General features: G+C 44.9%; 1 long non-coding RNA gene across 1 annotated transcript in view; it reads right to left on the bottom strand.

The window, feature by feature from the left end:
- The window catches only part of LOC143835281 (uncharacterized), a 125,521-nt gene that overhangs the window by 84,585 nt on the left and 13,897 nt on the right, over nucleotides 1-27,039 (bottom strand). The window contains exon 3 of the long non-coding RNA XR_013230061.1: nucleotides 10,468-10,532. This is a non-coding gene — a long non-coding RNA (uncharacterized LOC143835281). The remainder of the gene's footprint in view (nucleotides 1-10,467; nucleotides 10,533-27,039) is intronic.

The following is a 27,039-nucleotide window of genomic DNA, read 5'->3' as shown; positions in this document are numbered from 1 at the left end:
AGTGCCACGCTGAGGGGGAGCCCCAGCCATGATGGCCACCGGAGAGCACCAAAGGTGAGCCAGCGGCACAGTGGTAGGGCAGCCCCTGAGGCAGCAGCCAGGGAGGAGGATGAGGAGGAGCCGCAGCCTGGTATCGACTGATCTCCGGACCGGGAACAGTCCCTGGACCGGGGGTTGGGGACCACTGCTTTAGAGCCACGAAAGAACAGTTTCCTCACCAAGTAATTAAAGGGTAGAGGTTATTTATTATTTATTTATTTTTAGATTTATACCCCTCCTCTCTCGACAATGTCATTTCGAAGTGGCTTCCAAAATAGGTTGATAAAACATGGTAACCATAAAAAATCCCATTAATACATTAAAATAGCATTGTTCACAATATCGATATGAGTTATAAAAATGGTGGTGCAAACTCGCCAAATATTCCTCAAAACCAACTCAGCTATGCCAACCTATGAACTGATGCCATGATCCTAGATGATGTAAACTCTGGGTTCTGGTCTTCCACGTTCGGCATGGAATGCTTAGTATAGGGCAGGACCTCCAGTTTGTAACTTCAAAGATTCTCCCCCACTGCCCCCCCCCCCAGCCTCAATCAAATGCCTGGCAGAAGAGCTCCATCTTACAGGCCCTGCTGAACCTAGATAGCTCCATCAGGGCCCTTAGCTCTTCTGAGAGCTCATTTCACCAGGTCACGTGTCTGCTTGGATCCTACCTTGGACCTCAAGCTCAATACTCAGCAGATCCACATACACAACAGTGCATTTTTATATTGATTTTATCCAAAGCGATGTTAAATGGTAACAATGAATAGGCCACAGGCTCCCAAACATACACTGAGCATCTGATATCTTTGCACGGACTCAACAATTGTTAACATTTAGCAGGAAAAGAATTAAAGGGGGAAGCATGACAAATTGGTACAGAAAGAGATCCTTTCCTTACAAGACCAAGACTCAAAGGCATGCAACAAACTGACTGTGCCATCCTAAGCAAAATCATGCACTCCTGTGCCCCTGACTTCAAGGGACTTTAATGGGTGCAACTCCACTTAGGAGGGCACTGTGGTTGGCTACTGGGTTAAGACAGGCACAAGTAAATTAAGTCTTCTTCAGTTAGCCTGGAATTAGCAATGGGATTCACCACCATCAATTTAGCTAAATTTAAAACAGGATTAGAAAAGGCAATAAATCTGTCAATCGTGAACAATCAAAGTGACAAGCATGAATGTATTCTGGTGACTAGGGTGGCCAGCTCTGGGTTGGGAAATACCTAGAGACTTTGGGGTGAAGCCGGGACTGGGGAGGGGGAACCTAAAGTATACTGCTATGGAGTCCAACATCCAAAGCAGCCCTTTTCTTCAGGGGAATTGATTCCTTTAGTCTGGAGATGAGCTATAATTCCAGGAAATCCCCAAGTCTCACCTGCACGGGGCTTTTTACCACTGCAAGCTCAAATAAATCCCTGCCTTCTACACAGAATTCAATTTCCACTTTGATTTTGGACACTTTAAATTATCCCTCTGCAACATGCATGATTCATCCAGAGTGACCCTACCTTTCCCCCGCGATGCCCTTGATATTAAAAAAATCAGCACCAGTAAATGTGCAGATCTCTGCTTTTTGCAAATTAACTTCCTGCCTCATGCCTCCAACGCTGTAGCAAGGCAGTCTTCCCTCATTGGCCAGGGCATCAGTTCAAAGACTTCCTGGTTCCCAGTTGTAAGGCTTGTCTTAAAGTGACTGCACTCCAGAAGCCCTAACTTCTCTCAGCAGAGATTTGCCTCTTGGATTTATTCCCTCCCTCCTTGCTGCACTTGGCTCCCCTCCCACTCTGAACTTTCCCGATTGAGTGCGGGGAAAAAAAGTGCAGAATCAGCCCTGGAAACTGGCATCCATACTGGAGCCTTCCATGAAAATAGATTCATCTGGGTAGTAATGTTGGGCTGAAACAGCAGAACGAAGTTTGAGTCCAGTGGCACCTTTAAGACCAACAAAGTTTTATTCAAGATGTAAGCTAGTCTGTTCTTTTGATAGCAAATTGGAAAAAAATAAAGCTGTTTTCAGTCCTGTTGGGATGCAGCAGTGAAACAGAGTGTGCACATGAAAGCTTACACTTTGTTGGTCTTAAAGATCCCACTGGACTCAAACTTTGTTATGAATATAACCTGTGAATATAGACCATTTTCCAGTTCAGCCAAAACATACACTAGTATGGCTTGAGCATAAAAAAGAAAAACATCTTTCTACTGCCTCTCACTCCTAATCTAGGGGAGCCACTGGCTAAAGTTTTACATGGAACTTAGTGAAATATATTTCAGGTGAGCAAGGATGCAAGTGACAAATAGTGTATATTTAACAAATGGATGACAGCTGGAGTCAACTTGCTGGAGTTACATCTGTCTGGCTGTTGTGTGGCTATGTTGCAATGGTCTGGTAATATTAGTCCTGGCATTCCCCAGTCACTGTGGCTTACATCATCAGAGCTAGGACATGGCAAGATGGGACTCTCCCCATGACAAAGTGAGCCTCTATGCCAAAGTGGCAGAGGGGGATTCCCATCTTGCCATGTCCTAGCTCTGATAATGCAAGCCACGGTGGCTGGTGAAACATCAGGGACTAAAACTGCCAGACCACGGCTACACAGCCCAGTAAACCCACAACAGCCTAAAGGATAAGACTTTCCCACAGCCTTTGAAGGGAGAATCATAGATAGCTTACCAAGGAAAATAATTAACGCACTGAAACTAGGCATGGGAATATCAAGTAGCCAGAAATAATACTCAGCCCTAGACGGCATGTGCTAAGGCACAAATATGTCAAAGGCTCACATAATGTGCAATGGGCAACACACAAAAAGAGGAATCAAGGCCAGAGAGGTAAAGCAGCCTTTAGAAATATGCATCCCCCCATTTAAAATGCTAATAGAACTGTGGGAGAATTGAGCAGAGATTAAAGGCTTAAATTCCCTCTGACCTATCTAAACAGCATTAGTCCAAAATGTAACTGTGTAGATGCACGGTTTACCATCAGAGATTTGTGATCTTTACCCCATCTGTTTCAACCCTGAATCTGATCAAACAGGCCTCTTTCTTGTGTCTTACACCAGGGGTAGTCAACCTGTGGTCCTCCAGATGTTCATGGACTACAATTCCCATGAGCCCCTGCCAGTGTTTGCTGGCAGTGGATCGTGGGAATTGTAGTCCATGAACATCTGGAGGACCACAGGTTGACTACCCCTGTCTTACACCACTCATTCTAAAATGTGATGGTAAAGAGCCTACCAGTAGGGCAGCAAAACAGGCCAGTTCTCTTTATTTATTTACATGAAGAGTTGGGTTTTATACCCCGCTTTTCACTGCCTGATGGAGTCTCAAAGCAGTTTACAATCAACTTCCCTTCTTCGCCCCACAACAGACACCCTGTGGGGTAGGTGGGGCTGAGAAAGCCTTGGCAGGACTGCTTGGTCAGAACAGGGCCAAGGTCACCCAGCTGGTTGCATGTAGGGAGGAGCAGGGAATCAAACTCGGATTGCTAGATTAGAAGCCACCGCTCTTAACCACTATACCAAGCTGGTCCTCTTACACCATACTTTTATCCCTGCTAGGATTCTGAAGTGGCTTTCGAACACCATTTCCTCCTCAAAACAATAATGCTGGTAGGTAGGTAAGAGAGTGAGAGAGTGAGTGAGTGAGGCGCCAAGGTCATCCCATGAGCTTCCATGGCAGAGTGGTGATCCAAACCGGGATGCTCCAGATCCAGCACTCTAACCATTGACACATGCAGGCTCACTTAGCATGAAAAGGATAGGAACAGGAGTTTGTTTTCTGCTGGGATAGAACAATGAAAGAGAACATCAGTTATAAAATGACAAGAGCTGCAAAGAGTAAATGAGATCAGAAATTGGTTACTGGGCTGGTGGTACCATTGAAGAGGAAAGTTGTTTTGGTTTTCCTTGTATGTGCTTGCTTGGAATTTTCATTTCTGTTGGCCTACACTGAGTGATAGATCAAGAAGATGTGTTTTCCTGAAGCACCTAGAAATGCACTAGGAGGCAGCCATGTTGGTGTTCAATAGAACAGCCAGATTTGTATGCAGTAGCACCTTAAAGACCTCAGAGATTTGGGGATGGGCTTTTGAGAGTTAAAGTTCCCTTTATCAGAAAAGGGAGCATTGAATGAAGCAGCAAGAAAAAAAAAGAAAAAAACACCCTGAAAAATTTGAGGCAACTTTCCCACAGCTTTACATATTCACAAACTGTAATGAAAGGAAAGGGAGATTCCCTGTTGTAGTAATTCTCTTCTGAGAGTACTGGCTGAAGGAAAGCTGACAGGCAGCTAAATTGTCCGGTGAAAAACCCAAAAGGGGTCAGTAACATCCCACCTGCCTTTGTTTTTTTTTAATGGAGACTGGCACTTCAGGACTATAAAAGGGAATAGTGCAAAGTAGGACCTCACTGAATACAGTAATTGTGCTTCAGTCTTATAGTAGAAGAGCAGCACAACAGAAGATAATAATGTGGAAAGTGTCCAAGTAGCTGCGTTATGAGGGACCACAGTAGCTCCTCCCAAAGCACCAAGCCAATCAAGGACTCCTGGAGGTGTAATAATTTGCTGGTCTCAGGAATTTCTGAGTGGGCTGAGATCTCATTTAGGGACAGGGGACTTAAGACGGTCAGGGCTTCTCTCAGGTGTCATGTTACTGCTTGTCAATCAACTGAGGAGAAAGTTGCATTAGTCACTGAGCTTCCTACAGTGAACCCTGCCCAACTTCTACCAGCATATAAGACAGAACGGTATTGCTCCGCGATGACTCATCATGTCTTTTCCCATTCACTATCTCTGCACTGAGGGCACCACCTGACCTGATGTCACTTGTGGGATAATGTGCCACACCTTTCACCAGAAAATTGCTTAGGCGTGGCCAAACGTATTCTTGCAGTTCTTCAGCAGTACTGACTGTATTCTTTCTGATTTACATCTCTGGTTATGTAATGTCATTTACATTTAAAACAAATCCTGACAGGTGTATGCTCGAGATAGACATAGCCAAGACAAAGGTCAGTTCTAAGAAAGCAGCTGGAGCAGGTGGAGCAGGAAACAGGGCGGGGGGGGGGGTAGGCCGGATCTGCCGAACAAAAGGCAAGGCCCAGCCAAGTAGGATCAGGTAAGGACAGGCACTGAGTCAGGGCAGCGTGCAGAAGACAGACGCCTCACTGGTTTCAAAGCACAGAAATGACGCCAGTGACATAATCAAACATGTAAAGTCAGTTGTGTAAGTCTGCTTGCAGTGAAGAAGTAATATTTGACTCTTTCCAGTTGCACAATCTCGTTTTATTAAAATCTGCTGCCAACCAAGAGTCACTTTAGATGCTGACACATTATACATTACTCCCCAGTGCCAAGCTCTTCTGAAATACACTAGAATCAATCCGTTTCAATAAGAAGGAGGGGCAGGGATCAAATCATAGAATCATGGAGTTGGAAAAGGCCATGCAGGCCATCTAATCCAACCTCCTGCTCAATGCAGGATCAGCCTAAAGCTTAGTATCAGAGGAGGGCACCCAGTCCCTAAATTACCATGCCCAGAATGTTTAAAGTCAGGAAAATCGTGCTGGGGTGAGGAGACTGAAGAAGCCCTTTCTCCACACACATCACAATCATGAACTGAAGAGGTAGGGTTGCTACCTTTGGGTTGGAAAATACTTGGAGATTTAGGGGTGGAGCTTGAGGAGGGTGGAGTTTGGGTAGGGGAGGGATTTCAATGGGGTATAATACCATAGAGCCCACCTTTCAGAGTGGCCATTTTCTCCTAGAGATCAGTGGTAATCCCAGGAAATCTCAAGATACCAGCTGGAGGTTGGCCGCCTTTTAAATAATGCAGCACATGCAAACAAATAGAGGAGCAGCTACAAATCATGTCTGACTGTGATACTTCAGGCTCTGTATCCTTTAATGCAGTGGTCCCCAACCTGCGGGCCGCGGCCCGGTGCCAGGCCACAAAGGCCATGGCGCCGGGCCGCGGCTCCCTCTCCCCGCCCCCCCCCCCTGCAGTAAAAAACTTCCCAGGCCGCAAGCTTGCGGCCCGGGAAGCTTCTTACTGCGAGAGGGCGGGGAGAAGGAATCAGGGCCGGGCCGGGCCCGTGCAGGCCGCGCCTGCGGGTGCGGCCCGATCCGTGGGTGCGGCCCGCCACGTGGGCGTGGCCCGTGCGGCCGTGGTCCCCGCGGGCGCAGCCCAATGCCCTGCTGGTCCCCAGCCTCATAAAGGTTGGGGACCACTGCTTTAATGTAGAAGCACCAATGGTGGGATTTATCACTGATAGTCCTTCTTCAAAATAAAAAAATCCCATGTATTTGTGTCAGAAGTTAATTTTCAAACTGCCTGTCAAAAGTATGCAGTACTGATTTTGCAGTACTGGTGAAACTAGCAACTTGCTTGAGAAATAGATTAGTTATGAAATCTGAGGAGAGATGGAGTGGGTATTATATGTATGAAAGCAGGAGACAAATCTAGAATGAGAAGCAGACCAAAATGCTGTATATAAATGCATCGCAATGGGAAGCAGTTAATAAATGAAAATGTTGAATATAAATGTATCACAATAGAAGTTATTTTTATTATACCCTGTTGGCAGATTTTCAAAAAAATTAATGGAGGGATATTTTCTATGTTTTCTTTATATTATCTTTTCGTTATATGTTATATATGTTATATATGTTATATATGTTATATATGTTATATAAATATAATAAATATAAATATAAATATAAATATAAATATAAATATAAATATAAATATAAATATAAATATAAATATAAATATAAATATAAATATAAATATAAATATATTTATATAACTTCCCAAGATAACTGGCTGTTTCAAGACAGATTTAAATGTGGACAACTACCCAAGTACAAGATGTTCCTCTCTTTCAGGATATGTTTGTAATTTTTTTAAAGGAAAACATTATGATGTGGGCTGTCCTGTGTGGTTTATGCACACAAGATTCTTGATGTTTTAAACACAATTGAGTGGGTGAGAAATTAATGGTTTCTTCCTGATCTCTGTTGCTCTTTATCAGGCCAAATGTTTTAACAGCATGTTACTTAATTCACTTAGTAGCATTTCTGGATAAATATTTTGTTTCTCTTGCTGTGTGAGTAAGTAGGTAGGCGGGGTACATATGACACTAACAGTTATTCCCCTTTGAAGCTTGTCAGATCCGCCCCCCCCCCCCAAACAGGAAACACCATTTTTCCTCCTGGTTTCTTTCACATATATATCTTAAGTAAAGGTAAAGGAAAAGGTATCCCCTGTGCAAGCACCGAGTCATGTCTGACCCTTGGGGTGACGCCCTCCAGCGTTTTCATGGCAGACTCAGTACAGGGTGGCCTTGCCAGTGCCCTCCCCGGTCATTACCGTTTTATCCCCCAGCAAGCTGGGTACTCATTTTACTGACCTTGGAAGGATGGAAGGTTGAGTCAACCTTGAGCCGGCTGCTGGGATCGAACTCCCAACCTCATGGACAGACAGCTTCAGACAGCATTTCTGCCACTAACCACTCTGCGCCACAAGAGGCTCTCTTATATATATCTTATAAAAGATTATTTTGCTTCAAAGACAAAACATCTGGGTTGGCTAGTGGGCACCAAGGAACTAGACTGACACCCCCCCATACTTGTGGAACTACCAAATGTTAACCACAGTGTGAAGAAAAAATTCATCCACAGTTTCACTTTTTCAGGGGAGAGGTTATTTTCAAGAGTTGGTACATGAACACCAGCATGATGTAGTGTTTAAGAGTCTCAGACCAGTATTAGGAAGACCCAGGTTCAAATCCTCACTAAAGCCATGGAGCCTGCAGGGTGACTGTGGGCCAATCACACTCTCTTAGCCTTACTTACCTCATAGAATTGTTGTGAAGATAACAATGGAGGAAAGAAGAATGATGTAAGCCGCTTTGTGGCCCCTTGGGAAGAAAAGCAGGTTACAAATGACTTATATAAATAAGTAGTTTTATTTATAAGAATCTTATAGTTCTTCTTGGAGATTTCATACCATTCTCTGGCTTCTCAAGGAAATGGGGAGTGATCATACGTCAGTTCACAGACATGTTATTTTCATGCCAGGATTCCTGCTTCTTGGGCTCTTGTTAGTTAATGAACTAACACAGCCTTATAACTTGAGAACCCTGGTGTTCAACCACTTTGCATAGCAAAATACACTAGAGAACACTAGGATGCAGATCAGAGTGGCCTCCATAAATACAGCAACTGGTCCACCCCCAAATAGGCCACAGAAAGGGGTTTGCTCCATTAGTCTCTTTGTGTAGGAGTCTGATTGCCAGAATATAAAACAGAGGAGATGCCTTTATTTGCATTCAGTGAGTAGAAGACCAGGAAGTCATGGCTGTTCCTGGACATTCCTCTCCTGTTCCTTTTGTTCCTTCTGCAACTGCTACAAGCAGGGGTGGTCTTAGCCAATGGTCAACAAAGGTAGCTCGCCTGGGGTATCCTGACTGCTCACAGACCCGCCTAATTTTTTTAAAGGGAGGAAACACAGAAGAACACGTTGCTGCTGCTATTCGCACCTTTCCCATCTTGGGCTTGTGCATCTGGCTTCTGGAAGCAATGGTGGGTCCCTTCCATCTTGCACAGGATACAGGGGCTGGTTCCTGCTCAGTTCCAAAGAGGGAGGGAAGCAGAGTAAGCTGCCCATCCGTCCCGACTCCTGCGGGACGCTTTCCAGGTCATCATCCCGGGTCCCGCATGGGTCCTTTAAAGTCCCGCCAGCTGGAGCCCCCTCCCTCCCTGCCCCTCAGCCAGCAGGATGGCCAGCAGCAGCGCTCTGCCCTGGCTGGCCCTGTGGCTGGCCTGCATAGGCATGCCAGGCAGAGGCTCGTCCTTGGCCCTCACCTGACCTGTGCCGACACCGCGCAGGCTCACAAGACGAACTTGCAGGAGAGGTGCGTGGGAGGCGACGGTGAGCCCAGGAGGGAGGGAGGCCGCCACACCACTATGCTGCGCCGCTGCCCTGCCACTGCCACATTCTGGTCACCTTAAAGTAGAGAGGTAGTGACTCTGGGGCCCTATCTGTCACGTTCCATTTCTCACACAACCTGAGGTTTTTCAGAGCCCCAGAACACACACAGTTATGAATTTGCTGTAATAAACTTTCTGGGTTTTGGGGGGTTTTTACCGTATGAAAAATAGTGTTGGGTTATTTGTCCCCATTTGGAAGCTGTTCTTATTCAAAGTTTTAAAGGTTTCGTGTGGACACCCTGTATACGTCTTTGTTCCATTTCTTGCTTATTAAATTATTACGATCTAACATTCCCCAGCCATTTCATAAGGCTTTGATTTACATAACTTGTCGGCCTCTCTGTGAGATTTTGCAATTGATGAACGTTTTTGTTTTATGCTTCAGGATGCTGGGGCAGGAGCTGCATATCAATAGACAGGGGAACGGCACCGCTCTTGTGACAGTTTTCAAAATGACTACAATGAGTCATACTGATGGTTTGTGGAGGTGCACAACAAGGGGGAATGAGAGGACCCTAGGCAGAAAGAAGCTCACCAGAGCATGGGGCAGAAGGACACTGGGCAAAAGGGACCAATAACGAGGGGCACAGAAAATATTGCCTGACCAATAAAGTATTCTGTTGGGAATATCTTCAATTGGTAGGTATTCTGTAAACGCATGCACACTCTGTCCACCTCCTTAATGTCAACTAATGTGTGACTGCTTCAGTCATTCCTTAATTGTAATTTGATCTCTAGTTTCTCCTAAAACACATATACATAAATAAATGAATCAGAAAGGCCCACTTAACGATTGTGGGTGGAGAGTGCACAACCATGCCAATGGAGACAATCTTGTTTGGTAAACTGATCTGATTTTAGGTACGTATCTGTTGATTTTTTCTGCCCCTTGCTGCTGTTGGGGATATCGAACCCATATAGCAAGAATAACGATCAGGGTGGAACATTTCAGATTGTTCCTGAATATTGGAAGAAAAGTTGGGTTTTATATCCCTCTTTTCACTGCCCGAAAGAGTCTCAAAGCGGCATACAATTGCCTTCCCTTTTTATCCTCACAACAGACACCCTGTGAGGTAGATGGGTCTGAGAGAGATCTGAGAAAAACTGCTCTGTGTGAACAGCTCTACCAGGACTGCAACTAGCCCAAGGTCACCCACTGGCTGCATGTGAAGGACTAGGGAATCAAATCTGACTCACCAGATTAGAAGCCCCAACTCTTAACTTTTTAACTGTTTAATTGTATTTTATGAATGTTGTAAACTACCCCGATATGACAGGTTTGATAGGGGCAGTCTAGAAATGCAAATAATAAATAAATAAATAACCACTACATCAAGCTGGCTTTCTTGCAAATTATTGTCACCAAACTCATGAAACTATAGCAGTAATTTGAGATGGATCATGTTTTGTTGTCTGAATGCACATACCTTTTGCACTCACTTTCTGCTATATCCTGAAATGGTACAGTCCAGTAGCAGCTGAGTATTGGTTTCTGCCGGATAAATAAATGGTAGGGATCAAAAAGCCGTAATCAAAAAGTGGTATCAATAGCAGCCTTAAAGTACAGAATGTAGCTATTGTGTTTATCAGCGCAGCATCTTGTGCCCATAAGTGAGTCACAAATAGTATAACGCTGTTCAGTCCAAGAAGTTCTGGACATCTATGCCTGTTTGCAAAAACCCTAAGTTGCTTCATAAATACTGTGATGAAGGACAGGGCTTGCTTTGTACCTTCAGTCCAGTTTTTTATGAACCAACCACACAAAAAGCTATGTTCCTCTAAAACACTGGTTCCCAAACATGAACATTCACCTTCAGAAGAGGAAGAGAAAGAACTGAAACTAAAATGACAGTTTGACATCTCATGCCACTACAGATTGTTTGGCGAGGGGAAACATCCCATTGGGCCCCAGGTCAGCACACAGAGCCTGACTGTCAGAGCCATAAAAAAATATATACTTCTTGTAACAATTGTAATCTCATGCAGAACATTGGTAATATGAACACCACCCTCAGCTGTCCAAAGATCCCCTGCTGCGTACACCCACTCTGTCTGTTATTCCCTCTTAAAACACCATCCCTCGTCTCTGCTTTTAGATTCAGCTGCTAGGCTTGCTAGCACCCCCTGGCCACCGATAGGAGGTGGGGCAGGTAGGATTGGCAAATCCAGGTGGAGAAACTCCTGAAGATTCGGGGACTCAGGTCCCACTGGGAGGGTGGCATCAGTCACAGAGCCACTCCATTAATGAGTCTGCCATAGGGATGCCGACCTCCAGGTGGGGCCCGGGGATCCCCCAGAATTGCAGCTCATCTCCAGACTAAAGGGATCAGTTTTCCCCTAGAAAATGAATGTTTGGGAGTGTGTATTCTATGGTATTGTACCCCACTGAAGTCTCTGCCTCTTCCAGGCTCCACTCCCAAATCCCCAAGAGTTTCCCAACTTGGATCTAGCCACCCTACCCCTTCATTCCCAGCCAGGGGCCAGCAGGGACCAGGCAACCCTAATTGATAGTTAGGCTACAGAGATCGTGGCTGCTTTGGAATGTGGACTTTATGGAATTGTATCCTGCTGTGGTCCCTCCCCTCCCTAAGCCCCTCCCTCCCCAGACTCCACCCTCCCAAATCAGGTCTGACACCCTCACCTATGGCTTGATATGGAGCCACCTAGAGCCACACACTTTCCTTGTTTACCCTGCTTCTTCCTCCCTTCTCTACTGTCTTGCTACTGCCAAAATTTACTTTATCCTGCATGCTGTTAGGCAGCAGCGCCCTACTTTTTGTCGAGTTTGACCTTGCATTAGTTATTCCATAAAGGCCCACGTATGTTGATGGAGCGATGAATAAAGAGAAAGCTGTCAAAGCTCTGCAGGCCCTGCAAAATGGCACTCTTCCGCCAGGCTTTTGGTTGTGGCCATAACTGTCCAGAAATTATACGGGCCTCCCTCCATCCCCTTGGCTCCTTTCCTTTATTTGAGATCATACCCAGTCTGGTTAGCCTGGCAAAGGGGAAGGTAGTTAAAAGTAGAGAGGGAGGAGGACTGATTTTCACTGTATTATAACTTTATTTATATACCACTCTTCCCTATAGTCTCACGGCAATTTACATAATTCAGAATACAGTACGATTACACAGTGTTATAAGTTTAAAATAAAAATTCTAACAATTTAAATGACAATTCATCATATAGAACAGGAAAACACACAATAAATGACCCCAGTCTGCTAAAACTGTCTCCTGTTCCATGGAATGGAAAAGGAAGTCTTCTGGTTCGAAGCCCATGGGGATGGGGTGGTCTAGGAATCAAATAAATAAAGACAAATACAGCAATGATGCAAAAGCGCAAGCCCTTCATTTGAAAACCGAATGCTTCCCAGCAGCAGAATTGCAGCCTCTTTTAGCACTAAGGTCTCCACAGAAGCTGCAAACCAACTTGCTGGCAGCTTACGCGATTCTTCACCAGCTTTCAGCCAAGCCTTGTCCATTAGCTGACACCTTAAAAAACAGAGAATAACTTTGACTGTCAAACGTCCCTATTTGTTTTCTATTGGGTGACTTCTTTCTCCATAGCTTGTCAGGGCTTAGCAAACATGGCAACGTCGTCGGCTTATACAAAGACGGCCGCTGATGCCAAAATGTTAAGCCTGTGTGTGTGGTCCAACAATCCTGTACTAAAAATAAACACAAGAAAAATCAGATGTCAGTTTAAGTTAAGGAGACATCTGAGTGTGTGGGTCTGGTAGGGAAGGTTATATCCAAAGACAAGCTTGCCAAAGTAGGGAGGGGAAACAGGAGACTTAATGCAGGGGAGAAGGACAGACCGGGAAGTGGGGGGAGGAGCGGGATGGGTTTCATGGCTCCTTGTACGGCTGAGATGTCACTAGGGTTGCCAACTCTGGGTTGGGAAACTCCTAGGGATTTTGGGGATGGAGCTGGGCAAGGGCAGGATTTGAGACAGGGAGGAACCTCTGTGGAGTATAATGCTATGGAGTTCACCCTCCAAACTGCCATTTTCTCCAGAGGAACTGTTCTCTTCAGTCTGGAATTAAATTATAATTCTAGGGGTCCTCTGGCATCTCTAGTTGTCTCTCTCATTTTCTCACATACAGTGAAAACTACATGATTGTTTCATGTGTCTAGACTGTTCCTTTCTCCCCTGTGAGGCCCCAAAGCACCTTATATCATTCCCTTCTTCCTCAAATTAACTCACCACAACCATTCAAGGTAGGTTAATCTATGTGACTGGCCCAAGGTCAACCTGGCAAACTTCCAAGTCATGAGTTGGGATTCAAACCTGAGCCGCATGAGGCACCTTACATCAGGAGCAATAGGATTTTTTAAAATTCCATTGACTGGTTTTATCTTTATTTTTGTTTTAATTATCAAAACAGTTGATTGTCCATCAATATTCTTGTATATATTTGCATTGTCCTTGAATATACAAGGTTTTCTTTCCCTGTATTGTGAATGGATTTGGTTGAAGACTGCAATATTAATTTTGGGGTGTGAACCTGGGTCTACCAGCTAATAGTCCCAGATACTTACTGGGGGGGTTTGTAGTTCCTATGAGCAAGTCTGTCTTAGGTTTGTCAACCTCCAGTTGGGAAAAACCGTTTGAGGTCACTAATGTGAATCTTAATCAAAAGAAACATAAGAAACTCCCTTAATTTAGGAAGTGTAAAAATGGGCAACAGTTCAATGAAGCAACACATCATGCAACACAGAAGTCCAAAAATATAACAATCAAGCAATTCCCGGTAATGATCAGTTTCGAATTGTTTCAGTCTTCTTCAGGACTATTCTACAACGACAAAGTAAATAATATTTTTCTACCATATTGCAATAATAATGAATGAAATACAAAATAGACAATTCAATATTATTCAATATTAACGTTTTTTATTGTATTATATTGTATATTTTGTATTTTATTCATTATTACTGCAATATGGTAAAATATATATTATTTTCAACTTACACTATTCAGTCTTCTTGTTCATTTCTTCAACATCCAGGTGGGGCCCAGAAAGCTTCCAGACCACAGAGATCAGTTCCCTTGCCAAAAATTGTTTTTTTTTAATTTTTTTTAGGGTAACATTATATTCGGCTGAGGTCCCTCCTTCCAAGCTCCACCATCCCCAGGTTCAACCCAGCCTATGAATCTCCAGGAATTTTTCAACTCAGAGTTGGCAACTGTAGTCAGCCTTGTGAGGATTAGAGTAAGCTCTAGTCCAGGGGTGCCCAAATTGTGGCTCTCCAGATGTCCCTGGACTATAATTCCCATGAGCCCCTGGAAGTGGGGGCTCATGAGAATTGTAGTCCTGGGACATCTGGAGAGCCACAGTTTGGCCATCCCTACTCTAGTCCATCAAAGCTTCCTAGCCTTTGAGGGGCTACAAGGCAAGTTTTATTTTAGGCAAGCTGCTTCTCTGTCACTTCTAGCCTTCCCTGGGGACAACACTTGTCTGATATGCAGGACCATAACCAGAAGGACTGAAACAGTGCATCTGCAAGGACTTTTGGACACTTTAAAATATGGATCATTTCAGGTGGAGGACTGTGTTCATCTGCAGAATAAGAGCAAGACACAAGTCCGGTAGCACCATGCAGACCTACCATTTTGCCAGGATATAAGCTTTTGAGTCAAATCTTCCTTCCTCGGATACCTAAGGGAGCTTTGACATTCAAAAGCCAATACCCTGGAAATCTTGTTGGCATTTAAGGCGCTCCTGAACTTGAATCTTTAATATATGGAGGATATGCGTTTTCAGCATTGCTGTTATTGCTGTCTGATGGTCCTGCTTGAAGTATTCGGATGAGATAAGAAGAAACAAATGAGAGAAAATAGGCCTGAAGAAATCTGGTTGGATGGTTAAAAGGCTCAGTAGAGTGAGGGACTAAGCACCATCCAGTAATAACTTGCTTCCTGCACTGGTTGGATTCTTGTTTTTTGTGGTGCAGCCCCTGCGGTGTTTTGTCGGAGAAAAGGCTAGTTTGGAAAAATAGTGCATTTCATGTAAGGGAATTTTCATACTTTCTAATACTCAATCGTGTACTCTGTTGATCAACACACTCGTTACAGGAAAAAATAAGCCATCCCATGAAACTTCTGCTTATAAGTTTCAGCTGTGCATCATACAGTTTCCTCTTCAGCAGACTTACGATTTCATTATATCTTCTTCATCTCAGGACACAGCATCAATGGAATTAAAAATAAACTTGAAAACACTTTGTGATCCTGGTAGGGATCAACAAAAGCATGCTTTAATTAAATATTAAGACAGGATGCCACGCCGGTTGCAGAAAGAAAAGGAGAAGCTTTCATATCCAAATGCTAGCTGAAACTTGAATGAATTTATTTTCATACTTTCCGGATGCCTTGCTTTTATTTTTTCCAGAGTGGTTTAAATTTCCCTGTAAGTCAATGTTTATTTCCTGGAGCCTGGTCCCATGGAAATTTTTACCAACAGAAAGAGTGCTCAACCACGCTAGGGTGGATTTGGGAGAACTTTGCTTCCATTCTCTATGAGAAGTTAATTATAATTTGGATTATGTAGGGAGGATGTGTGTGGGGAATCTTGAGAGAAGGGAAATAGCTGACTTCTGACTTTATTCTAGCCCTGTTAACAAGGCATCTCAAATATGGCATTTGCAAGACCGTCAATGGCATAGACCAGTCTGGACAAAAATGGTTACTGGTATTTGTTTAGCAGCAACACGGCAAACTTTAAAAGGCATAATTAGAGATTAGATTCTGTTATGCATTCATATATTTTTACTTGTTGAACTGTACATTTGACAGGTGCATTCAAGATAGCTCACAATCAATAACAATGCAATCACACAAGCTAATGAAAAGCCACATTGGACAGCAATAGTAAAACAAAACAGACACCTTGGAAAAGCAAAACCTAAAATGACAAAATGGTGTGGCGGACAGTCTTGGGGAGACCTGAGTTGAAATCCCTCAGAAACATAATAATATGAAGAAGAGTTGGTTTTTATACCACTGCCACTCTTTTCTCTGCTCTAAGGAGTCTCAAAACCTTCCCTTTCTCTTCCTATAACACACAATTTGTGAGATAGGTGGGGCTCAGAGAGTTGTGAAGAACGGTGACTGCTCAAGGTCACCCAGCATACTTCATGTGGAGGAGCAGGAAATCAAAACCAATTCACCAGATTAGAGTCTATTGCTCTTAATCCCTAAACCATGCTGTTTTAAGGATGGCCTGTGGTATTATCTATGAGGCTTCCTACAGGTTGTTGTGCTCATTGGAGAAAGGAGGTGGGATACAAATGTGATTGACAGGTTGGAGGAAATTACAAGGGATGTGAGGGGCTAGCTGAGGCCAAGGAAACAGTAAATCCCCCTCTATCATCATCTGATAGGCAAGGAGACCTTAAGAAAGCCCACAGGTGTCCCTAGAACCAGTGGGACATGGTGATAGGCTTCTCAGAGTCCCCTTATAACAAGTTGACAGCCAAAAAGTGAGAGAAAGTTTATCCCCTATTTTCTTGGACCCAGTATTAGAAACAGAGAGATAATGTCACATCTTGAATTGGGGGAATTAGCACAGCAGATACATTCATCCCAAATCCAAGGTATACTGCTCCACAAGAAGAGTTGCAGACTCAAGTTCAAGACAATACCACACAATGGCTTGTAACTAAAAGAAACAGAAGGAGCTGGTTTTCTATCCTCTGCTTTTCACTACCTGAAGCAGTCCCAAAGCAGCTTAGATACGCCTTTCCCTTCCTTTCCCCACACAGACACCCTGTGAGGGAGGTGGGGCTGAGAGAGACCCAAAGGAACTGCTGTGTGAGAGAAGCTCTAAGAAAACTGTAACAAGCCCAAGGACTCTCAGCTGGCTTCATGTGGAGTGGGGGATCACCATTCTTTACCACTACATCAAACTGGCTCTCAAAGAGTAAGCCTTGAAGAAACCATGATTTGCTCTTTCCATTATGCACACACAAAACAATCCAATGAATTGTTTCTGAGTTTACAGCAAATGGTACTTTGCTACTCCATTAAAACTGACAAACTATGGTTTATGCACATCCTGCAAGCCAGGATTCTGTTTGTACTCCTGGATTGCAGAACAATTGCAGACCACCTTTTTACTGGTTCAGAGGTGAACATTTCGGTGCTAGCTTGAACCACCATGCAAATGGTAGTTGTAAAGGGACCAAAGATGTTGTAAAATCAGAGACTCTAAATCTTGGACTTTATGGCCCAATTGGAAGGTTACCTTAAGGGCCAATCGGGGCTCTTGACGGGTTCCCCAAACTGTATGTAAATCCATGTTTTGCCCAGTTGTTTGTTCAGTGTTTGCTTTGTGTTTGGATTGAATAGAGAGCTGTGTTTTCGAAGAACAAGAAGTCTGTGTCTGCCAAACCCGCAGACTAATTAAGAGGTCATTACAACTAGGTAATTAGACCTTAGTGCACAAAAGGAGGAAGAACTGCAGCAAGAAGCTTCAGGCTCTTTCAAGTCTCATTGGTATAGCATCCAAGGTAGTTTGACTTTAGGACTGAAACCAGTGAGTAAGCAAGCCGTTTCCCCCTTCCTTACTCCTCAAAAACATCACAGGGGCTTTTCTTGGACTGAAGCAAACTGCTTCATGTGCCACCCACATTTTAAAACTCTAGCAGCTATAGAGTGTTTTTATTCATGTTGACTCTGAAGCACTACTCTCTCTTATTGGATTGTTGCCCTCGTGTTCACTCTGCTTCCTGTAATGGAAGAATCAAATCTAGATATTGTCTTGGTAAGGGTAGACTACACCAAGTACTCCCACAAATATTCTGAGGGTGAAAGGTACTGTAAATACCTCTGCCCATAAGGCTACCATATGAACTTCCTGCAGTGATCTGAATAGAGAATTACTGCTGTAATAGATTAAGATGCCTTCGTGTGGGTTCTTAATAAATGTGCAGAAGCATTTAAACCTACCTCACCATGATTTTTAGCACTACAAAAGAATAAACTGCCCCCCGCAATAAAATATTGAAAAGAGAGAAGAGGCACTATTGCTTGAATATATATATATTGCTTGAATATATATATATATATCACAAGGATTTCCATGACCAATAGATTAGTCACAAGGTTTTCCATGACCATGGAAAGTCAAGGGTCTCATCCACCCCCTACAGAACTGATTTCAGCAAAGGAAGTGGGCATGAGAGTTCTGTTTCTCTGTGGCCCACCATTTGTTCCATTGTGCCTTGTTCTTTCCTGTGCACCTGTTTGGGCGTGGATGGACCTGTATGGTCACTGTTTTTTTTTAACTTATCAGTATTCCCCGAGAGACACATCCCTTTCCAGTTGCAGAGGAAGCAGGTTTTCACAGTGGGCCGGACTCTCTATTCTCAGGAAAAATCTGACATGGTTCAGTCATTTTGTTTATTTATTTATTTGTTTATTTATTACATTTATATACCATCCTCCCCTAAGGCTCAGGGCAATTCACATGAAACATAACAACAGCACATCAAACTCAGTGGTCATAACAAATGAAAGGCAACAGCAATAATAACAATAAACAGAAAACATTCTTTGAAAGGATGTCTTTTCATGAATGCCTGATCAAAACCTTTCTTAGGGGAAGGGGGATGGAAAAGAAAACTAGCATATAATAAAAATAATACAAGAGAGAGAGAGAGAGCCAAAAGTTCTGAGAAACCCTACAAAAATTCTGCTTCCTAGATAAGGTACAGTATGATGAGGAATTTTTCTCTTGGCAAAGTCAGCCTGGCCAGCAGACTGCCCTCTTCATTTTCTCCTAAGAGAAAATAGAGGATAAATGCTTCTGTGCAATTTGCCACTTTTGCAGCAGGATGGTCACATATCTGTACGATGGAAAATAATTAAGCGCACGATAATGCAGATGTTGGTGGAACAGATATTTGCATATTTGGGGCTGGATCATGCCCAGTTCCTAAAGGAGTGCACAAGTATTTTTTTTCTTGTGAAGTTGCTGTCAAAGCAGAAATAGCTTTTTACAGTGCACTTCCAACATGAAGACAACACTTTGAAGCTAATTCATGTTTGGGGAACCAATGAAAGCAGAGCTTCAATATGTCATTTCAAGTGCACTCACAGTCAGATTATATTCTCCTCCAGATATCTGTCTAAAGACATGAAATTAAGAGACCTGTAATAAAATTCAAGAGCTCTCACTGAAATATTGAAAACTAAAGAGTGGCACAATTCAGTGTGTGTGTGGGGGGGGAGGGAGTTGTATTGAAATTGTTGGGAGCACCAGTTGAGTTTCCAAAGACAGGGTGGAATATAAACCCCACAGTAAATAAATACATTTTATAGTGATATGTGGCGGCATAAGCAACATATATTAGATACTGAAAAGTCTGCAGAGAACCTTCATAAAGGATGATGATCAAGAATTAAAATTAGCACAAAAACTGAAACTAACTTCAAAATATACTAGTAAGATAACTCACAATAAGATAATCAAAACCACCACTGACAAAATCTTTCTCTCGCTCTTTTAATGTCAAAGTATAACAAAGCAAGGCAAAATGAGTTTATATTCCATCTGCCTTCATTTGACATATAATTGGATACCACAGTGCATCAATTTGCTTGACATCCTTATTATTTTGCATGGTGGGAAGTCTGATCAAAGAGTACATTTTATGACAGGAACGGATCAGATGATTAGTCCATGCAGTCTTCCTCTAATGCTGCCTCTTAGCACTAGTATTCAGAGATTTCTTGTCTTTGGAGATTTCCTTTATTTACCATAGCTAGTCTTCCATGAATCTGTCTAATCCCTTTTTTAAAGTTATCTATGCTTGAGGCTATTCACTACATTCTTTGGCAGAAATGAGAAATCATTCTTTGTTGAAAAGAGGTATTTCCTTTTGCTGTCCTGAATCACCTGTCAATCAATTTCATTAGATGCCCTTGATTTCTATTATTTTGGGTGGGGGAGAAAATGTTCTCTCTGTCCATTCTCTCTACTCCATATAACATTTTATAAACCACTGCCATGCCCCCCTCCCCCTCTTAGTCAACTATTTTCTAAATGGGAAGTCCCAGACTCTTCATCCTTTCCTCATAGGAATGGTGCTCCAAACCCTTAATCATCTGGTTTCCCTTTTCCAACTCTGCAATGTCCTTTTTGAGATATGGTGACCAGAACTACAGTGCATTCCAAATAAGGCTGCACAATATATCTATACAGGGCCATTAAAATATGGGATGCTTTTCAATTCCTTTCCTAACAATCCCCAGCATAGAGTTTGCCTTTTTCACTAATGTAGTACACTGAGCTGACATTTTCATTGAACTATCTACTACAAACTCCAAATCCACTTCCTTTTCAGTCTCTGCAAGTTCAAACTCCAATAGCAGACCCTTAAAGCTGGGATTTTGTTGTTCCATTGTACATTACTGTACACTAACATGAATTTCATTTGCCACACCCATTCACTAATTCTGTGGAGATCCTCCTGGATCCTCGTTAGTAAGACAAAGAAGCTTTTATTGCAATTGCTCTTAGGCTGTAGAAGAAGTATAAGGCCCACTTTTACCAGAAGGTATTTGTCCAGTGACTTTCAATTATGCCTTACTATCTCTGAGGAATATTGTTGAAGTTTTGATACGGGTTTAAATATGTTTCATTTTTCATTGTGTTTCAGTTGCAATTATAGTTGTTATTGCTTTAAGCCACCTTCTGCTTAGAAAATGTTCAAATAAGATGTTCAAATAAAATTACATGAATATAGCACTCTTAGTCAATCAAGTAAGTGGAGCTTTGTAATTACAGACAGTTGGGAGATCCACCACAAAATGCTGCAGAGTAGGGTTGGGTGGCTTCGGCGTCCAAAGCAGCCATTTGCGCCTGAAGCAACCACCGCTGCACCGCGGGGGAGGGCATTGGCACTGGCATGTGTGCGCCCACTGGCGCACCAATGCCCATGCCCCCATAGTGCTGGCTGCTTCAAGCATGAACAGCCGCTTTGGACGCCAAAGTACCCAACCCTACTGCAGAGTTTTTTGGCTTGCCCAAAGATGTCCACAAACTAGTTCAACTCGAACTGTAGAAGCAGTTGCTGTTCTCTAACATCAGAGGGCAATTACACAAAGCAGACTAATCACCTTTGCCATCTGCCCTTCTCCCCAGTGCTTCTACTTCCCACCCTGCTACTTCTCTTCTTGCTCTTCTTTTTCCATCCCTGTGTCATTCCTGCCTCCTCCTCCTCCCCCCTTTACTCTGCCATTGATTGCCACATGTCTCACAGTATTGTTGCTACTTTCTCTCCCCCCCCTCCTCCCATATGAGCTCACTGTTGTTAAAATGCTGGATTGTATCGTCAACCATGATCTCACAAGATCTCTGTCAACTTTTTCTTTAATTGACACTACTTTTTCAGTTTTCTCCAGGTTTGTAGAAAAACCTCTCCCTCCATCTGTTCAGGGCCCCATTGTGTAGTAGACTGTTTGATCTGCACTCTGACAGTATGTTCAGAATTCAAGATTTCTCACACAAATATCTTAGCATGATTTGAACACTAAGTTCTCTCTCAACAACTCCTGCTCGGGCCTCCACCGAAATCCTACCACTTCTACCTAATTTTGTCTTTCTGAAGGAATGTTCAACAGGAAAGCTATTTTTTAAATTATCTTTAACCGCTCCTAGCGGAGCGGATTAAATAAAGCAGTAAGGGCCCTGAGGGCAGCCCTGTCTGGGATGAGGAAGGGTGCCAATAGGCCCCTTCCCCCGGACTGACAATCGAAGGGGCCAATTGGCAGCCGCAAAGCGCCTGCCAATTCGGTCCTTCGATTGTCAGTACGGTGGCAAGGGACCAATTGCGAGCCGCACATAGTGCGGACTAACTAATCGCGCCTCCCGATCCGCCCTCCTTCCACTGTCCTCACATTCAGCCGCCCGCCGCCATTACTTGCCTTGCCTTCCTGGCAGCGGTGGCGGAGCCGGTTGCGGCAGCAGCGGCGGCGGCGGAGCCGCCAGCAGTGGCAGTAGCGGCACCGGCATAGCCGCCGGCACCGGCAGCAACAGCAGCGGCACCACAGCAGCAGCACCACCATCCACCGCGGCAGCTCAAGAGCCTGACGGAAGCCACAGAGCCGGCAGCGGCGGCAGCGCCAGCAGCAGTGCCGGCGGCTGCGCCGCGATCGGTGGTGGCAGTGGAGGGGCTGCGATCAGCAGCGGCGGGCCCAAGATCGGTGGCGGAGCGATCGCCGGGGGCGGCGGAGAAGCCACAATTGGCGGCGGTGGGCCCGCAATCCGTACCGGCAGCCGAGCCACGATCGCCGGCGGCGGTGCTGGCCCCAAGATTGGCGGAGGCAGCACGATCAGCGGGGGCGGAGGAGCCGCGATCGGCAGCTGCAGGCCCGCGATTGGCGCTGGCGGCGGAACCACGATTGGCCGCGGCGGCACCCACAGTAGGCCACAGCGCGGGGGGGGGGCCAGGACTAACAGCTAGTGCCCGCTGTATTTATACTACAGCGGGCTTATTTTCTAGTATATTTATAAAAAGCCAGGAAACCAGCAGATGAACCAATGTTTATTACTTGTGGACTAGAAACAGCTTGTGATGAGGTTATGCCAAGTCCTTCCTTGATGCAACTTCAATTGTGACTTCAGAGCTCAATCAAAGGTGGCCCACAAAGACCGTTTATGCACTGGAGGTTTCATGCTGGGCTGCAGGCTGGAGTTTTAGTCGTGGCAAGTTGCCCCACCTCTTCCTGCACCCACATGGGGGAGCATTTGGCCTGGTGCACCTCATCAGCCCCCGATCTGTGCTCCTTACAGGGGGGTGAAGCAGTGAAGTTCCCAGTGTATAAACGGTCAAAGTAAGGGTCCCCCCCCCACACACACACACAGAAAATAACCTTGATACTACTTCTCACATTTAAAAGAGAATTTTCAGAAATAACTTTTTTGTACCTGGACAGTTAAGACTTAGGTTTATAAACCTTAATTCTTGATAATAAACATTAAATAGGCATTTCCCAGCTGGTGGATCACAACCCAGGAGTCAGTCCTGAAAACTGCAGAAGCAATTTGCAGTCTCTTGCAGTGACAGTGCAAGGAATGGATGGATCCAGCTAAGTGTTAAACTGGAGATAGAAACAAATAGGTTCAAAGCTTGCTCATTCCAAAAACAGTGATAGCATGAGGAGGGAATTTTACAACTTTATTGCGACAGATGATTTGGGAAAGCACTCACCTTTTTTGCATCTAAGGTACCGAGCCAATTTGCTCAACTCCAAAGTGGGAGAATCATTACTTCTATATAACTATGTATAGGATTGCAGAGGGGTAGAGATCTATTGTAGCAAAACAAGAGCTACCTTAATGACTAACAACATTTATTTCAAAGCAAAGTTTGAGTCCAGTGGCACCTTCAAGACAAAAAATGTTTTATTCTGGATAAAAGCTATTGTGTGCATGCACATCTCTTCAGATACGTTGATAGAAGTCACCCACCATTAAATGTGGATAGAAGATGAGGAGGGTATTACCAGGAAGGGCCAATTGAAGTCAAGATTTGATATAGCTAAGATTTGATAAAGGTAAGAACTGTGAATAGCAGCAACTTAACAAACAGCATAAGTTATAACATGCCAGAAATGAATGATATTAGCATGTGTCTAATGCTATACCAAAGGATTAATGGACACAAATCGGACATCAAGACTAAGTAATCTGTAGGAGAATACTTCAATCCTCTAGGACGGTGGTCCCCAACCATGGGGCCGCAGCCCAGTACCAGGCCACGAAGGCCCTGGCACTGGGCCGCGGCTCCCCACCCCACTCCCAGTAAGAAAATTCCCAGGCCGCAAGCAAATCGGCCGCAAAAGCGGCCGATTAGCTTGCAGCCCGGCAAGCTTCTTTTTGTGGGGGGGGGGGAGGAGAGGGAAGCAGGGCCGCGCATGCGTGTTTGTGTCATGCGCGGCTGCAATGTGCATACTCGGGGGAGGGCTGTGCGTGTACGAAGATGGACATGGAGATCTGATCTGATGGACATGGAGATCTGATCTCTTATTAGCTCTTCTGGCCATGAGGTCCCTCCTGATTGCAGGTAAACTACTGAGGGAATATTTCTGAGGGAGCCAATGAGGTAGGGAGTAAATTGTCTGCATGCAGTTTGGCAGAGTGCAATTTGAACTGATTGGTCCTCATTGATAAAATGCTCTCTCTCTCTCTCTCTATTGGTGGCACACCCCCAGGGGCAGCCAATCAGATAGTGTGTGAATTGTTAAATTGAGCTTTATTATGTTTAATTATGTTTAATAATGATGAGCTTTTTTGAGTCAGAGATCACAAACTTCTGTTTATTGTCTTGTATACGTTCAGCATAACCCTACTGGAAAAGGTAGCTAGAAAAGGTTTTGGTGTGATATAAAATGTGCCCTTTGGTGCCTGCAGGTATGAGCAGTGTCCATCTTTAAGCCTGGTTTTTGAATGACCTGGCAGCCTCACTGTGCTTTAGAAAATGTTGGGGGTTGTTTTTAATAATTTGGCCAGGATAAGTTGTATTGTATGCATTTGAGCAAAGGGTTATATCACTTTAGGATTAATTGGGAAGAGGAAAAAACTCCATGCAATCCTTTTGCCAGGCTTTTTGTCCTAAGTGGAAAAGCACTTTCTCTGATAAGTATTCTTTGCTATGGTGGATCATGCATAGTAAAATGTAGTTTGTTTTTAGATTTTTTCCTTTCAATCAGTATAACTATAGATTTTTTGTTTCCACCTCTTGTTTCTGAATTAATATTTTCTTAGTGCTTCATTTCCTGCTTGTTAGTGGGTCTGGGAGACAGAGTGTATTATTGTTTGATTACATTATAATTGGTCAGAGTGTAATTGGAAAAGGAAAAAGTAGTCCTTTGGCATCTCCTCTTTAAGTACAGAATAGGAAAGCTGGGGAGTTAACAAATTTTAGATTTCATAAAGCCATAGCCTGCAATTTGACAGGTGCATTCTTACATTCCTATAAACACAGAAAAGGCAATAAATGCTTCAATAAATTTCATATTAATCAGGTCATTAACTAACATTTTCTTTGGATGCTTCAAGTAATAAATACAAAATAGGGAAATGTACGGGTGAAATGCAAATTGTTACATTGAGGTAATGGATTTACACCAGCCCAGCTATACTATAATGCCAGTGGTATGCTGTGAGGCAGTGATCTATAATCCTTTTGAGCCTGTGGAGTTCTGTGGAACTGAGCCTTTGGAATGCTAACACAGCATGGTAGGTGTGGCCACAAAATGGCTGCCACAGCTTACCATCAATCACACAGCAAAGAACCTTGCGCTGTAGTGGCAGCTGATTCCAAAGCAACATTTTAAAAAATCTGCATTCAATCATATCCCCAATGGCCAATCACAAGGCTTTCTGGTCAAAAGCCTGACCTGGCCCCAGAGAATCATAAATCTAAAGGCACGAAGGAACGAAGGAACAAAAATCATCTGGCAGGTGCCAGGAAAGGTGTTGGTGAGTGCCATGGTTCCCATTGGGGTTCCCTGCTGTACAATGGTTAGAGTGCCAGACTAGGAACCTAATTTAAATTTGCACTATCACTGGTGATTTTGGGCTGGTCAAAAACTCCCCAGCCTGACTGGATTGTTGCAAAGATAAAATAGGGGTGGTGAGTTATAGATATCACTGTGTCAGGCTGAGGGAATCTAAATGGTTTCTTAAGGTTTTGGGGGACCAAGCTCTTTTAAATAAACCTTTTACAGAAGTTGGGGAACTTATTTATTTATTTACTAGTAAAAAAGCCCATTGTATAAAGAATACAATGGGCTCTAGCAGGCAGGGGCGAGAGTGAGGGACGGAAGGCTACCTGAAAGAGGGCGGCGGCTCCTCGAAGGCTCCTCGGCGGGTTGGGCTGCGGGTTGGGCGGGTTGAGCTCCTTGGCGCGCACCTCCGCGGCTCCTGCCGGCTGTTCCTCGGCGTGCAGCGGCTCCTCGGCGGCCCGTGGCACTGGCGGGCGAGTTGCTGCTGCTGCTGCTGCGGCTTGGCGGCGCGGCGAAGCATGGTCCCTGCGCCGATCGCGGCCCAGGCTCCGCTGTTTGCTGGGCGGGCGCCGCCTGGGATTGCGCGCCGCTTCCTCCGGTGATGGTGGCTCTTCCAGCGCCAACAGTCATGGCGCCATCGTCGATCGCGTCGCCGCCACCGCCGCATCTCAGGTGGGATCTCGGTAGGAGTTGCCGGCGGTACTGCAGCGGTGGCGGCCTGACGCGGCGAGAGGCGCAAAGCGCCTCTCACCGCGTCAGGCCGGGAGCAAGTGCGAGCCGCGCTGCGCGCGGCTCACATTTGCTGGGGCTGGGAATCAGAGGGACCAATCGGCAGGCGCTTTGCGCCTGCCGATTGGTCCCTCCGATTGTCTGTCATGAGGAAGGGTACAATCCGGACCCTTCCTCATCCCGGACACATCCCGCCCCAGGAGGGCTTACAGTTTTATTTAGTCCGTGGCGCCCGCGGCACCACGGGCGGTGTACAGATTTATTTATTACTAGAAATTAAGCCCGCTGTGTTGTAAATACAGCGGGCGCTAGCTCTTTTAGGCTGGGGGTTTGTATGGCTGTCTGCCTGGGCTTGGGCGGCTCCGCAGCGGCTGGGGCCTTTGGATACCTCCCGCCGTATCCCGCGGCCAGACTCCCGTGTGCGAGACTCGCTGGCTCTGGGTGGCGTCCCCCGCGGTCGGTGGCAGCGGCACGGGCAGGGGGGCTGGGCGGGTGGCAGGGCGACGGCTGCACTAAGCAGGGCAGGGTGGTTGTGCACACCGCCATAACGGCGGCGGGCGCACAGGCCTGGAGCGCTGGCTGCGGCAGTTGGGGTGCTCCGGCTGGGCATCTTTGGCGGGCGCGGCATGGAAGTGCGGGCGACGGCGTGGCGCTCACGTCCTCGGACGGCTGGTATTGCATCCTTGGGCGGCTGGGGCCGCGGAAGTCAGTGGGGGTGGGTGGAGAGCCGTGACGGGGATGGGACCAGGCA

The sequence above is a fragment of the Paroedura picta genome, chromosome 4 (genome assembly GCF_049243985.1).
Source record: "Paroedura picta isolate Pp20150507F chromosome 4, Ppicta_v3.0, whole genome shotgun sequence".
In the NCBI taxonomy this organism is placed as follows: Eukaryota; Metazoa; Chordata; class Lepidosauria; order Squamata; family Gekkonidae; genus Paroedura; species Paroedura picta.
Note: the sequence above shows the minus strand (reverse complement) of the source record. Positions and strands in the feature narration are given on the sequence as shown.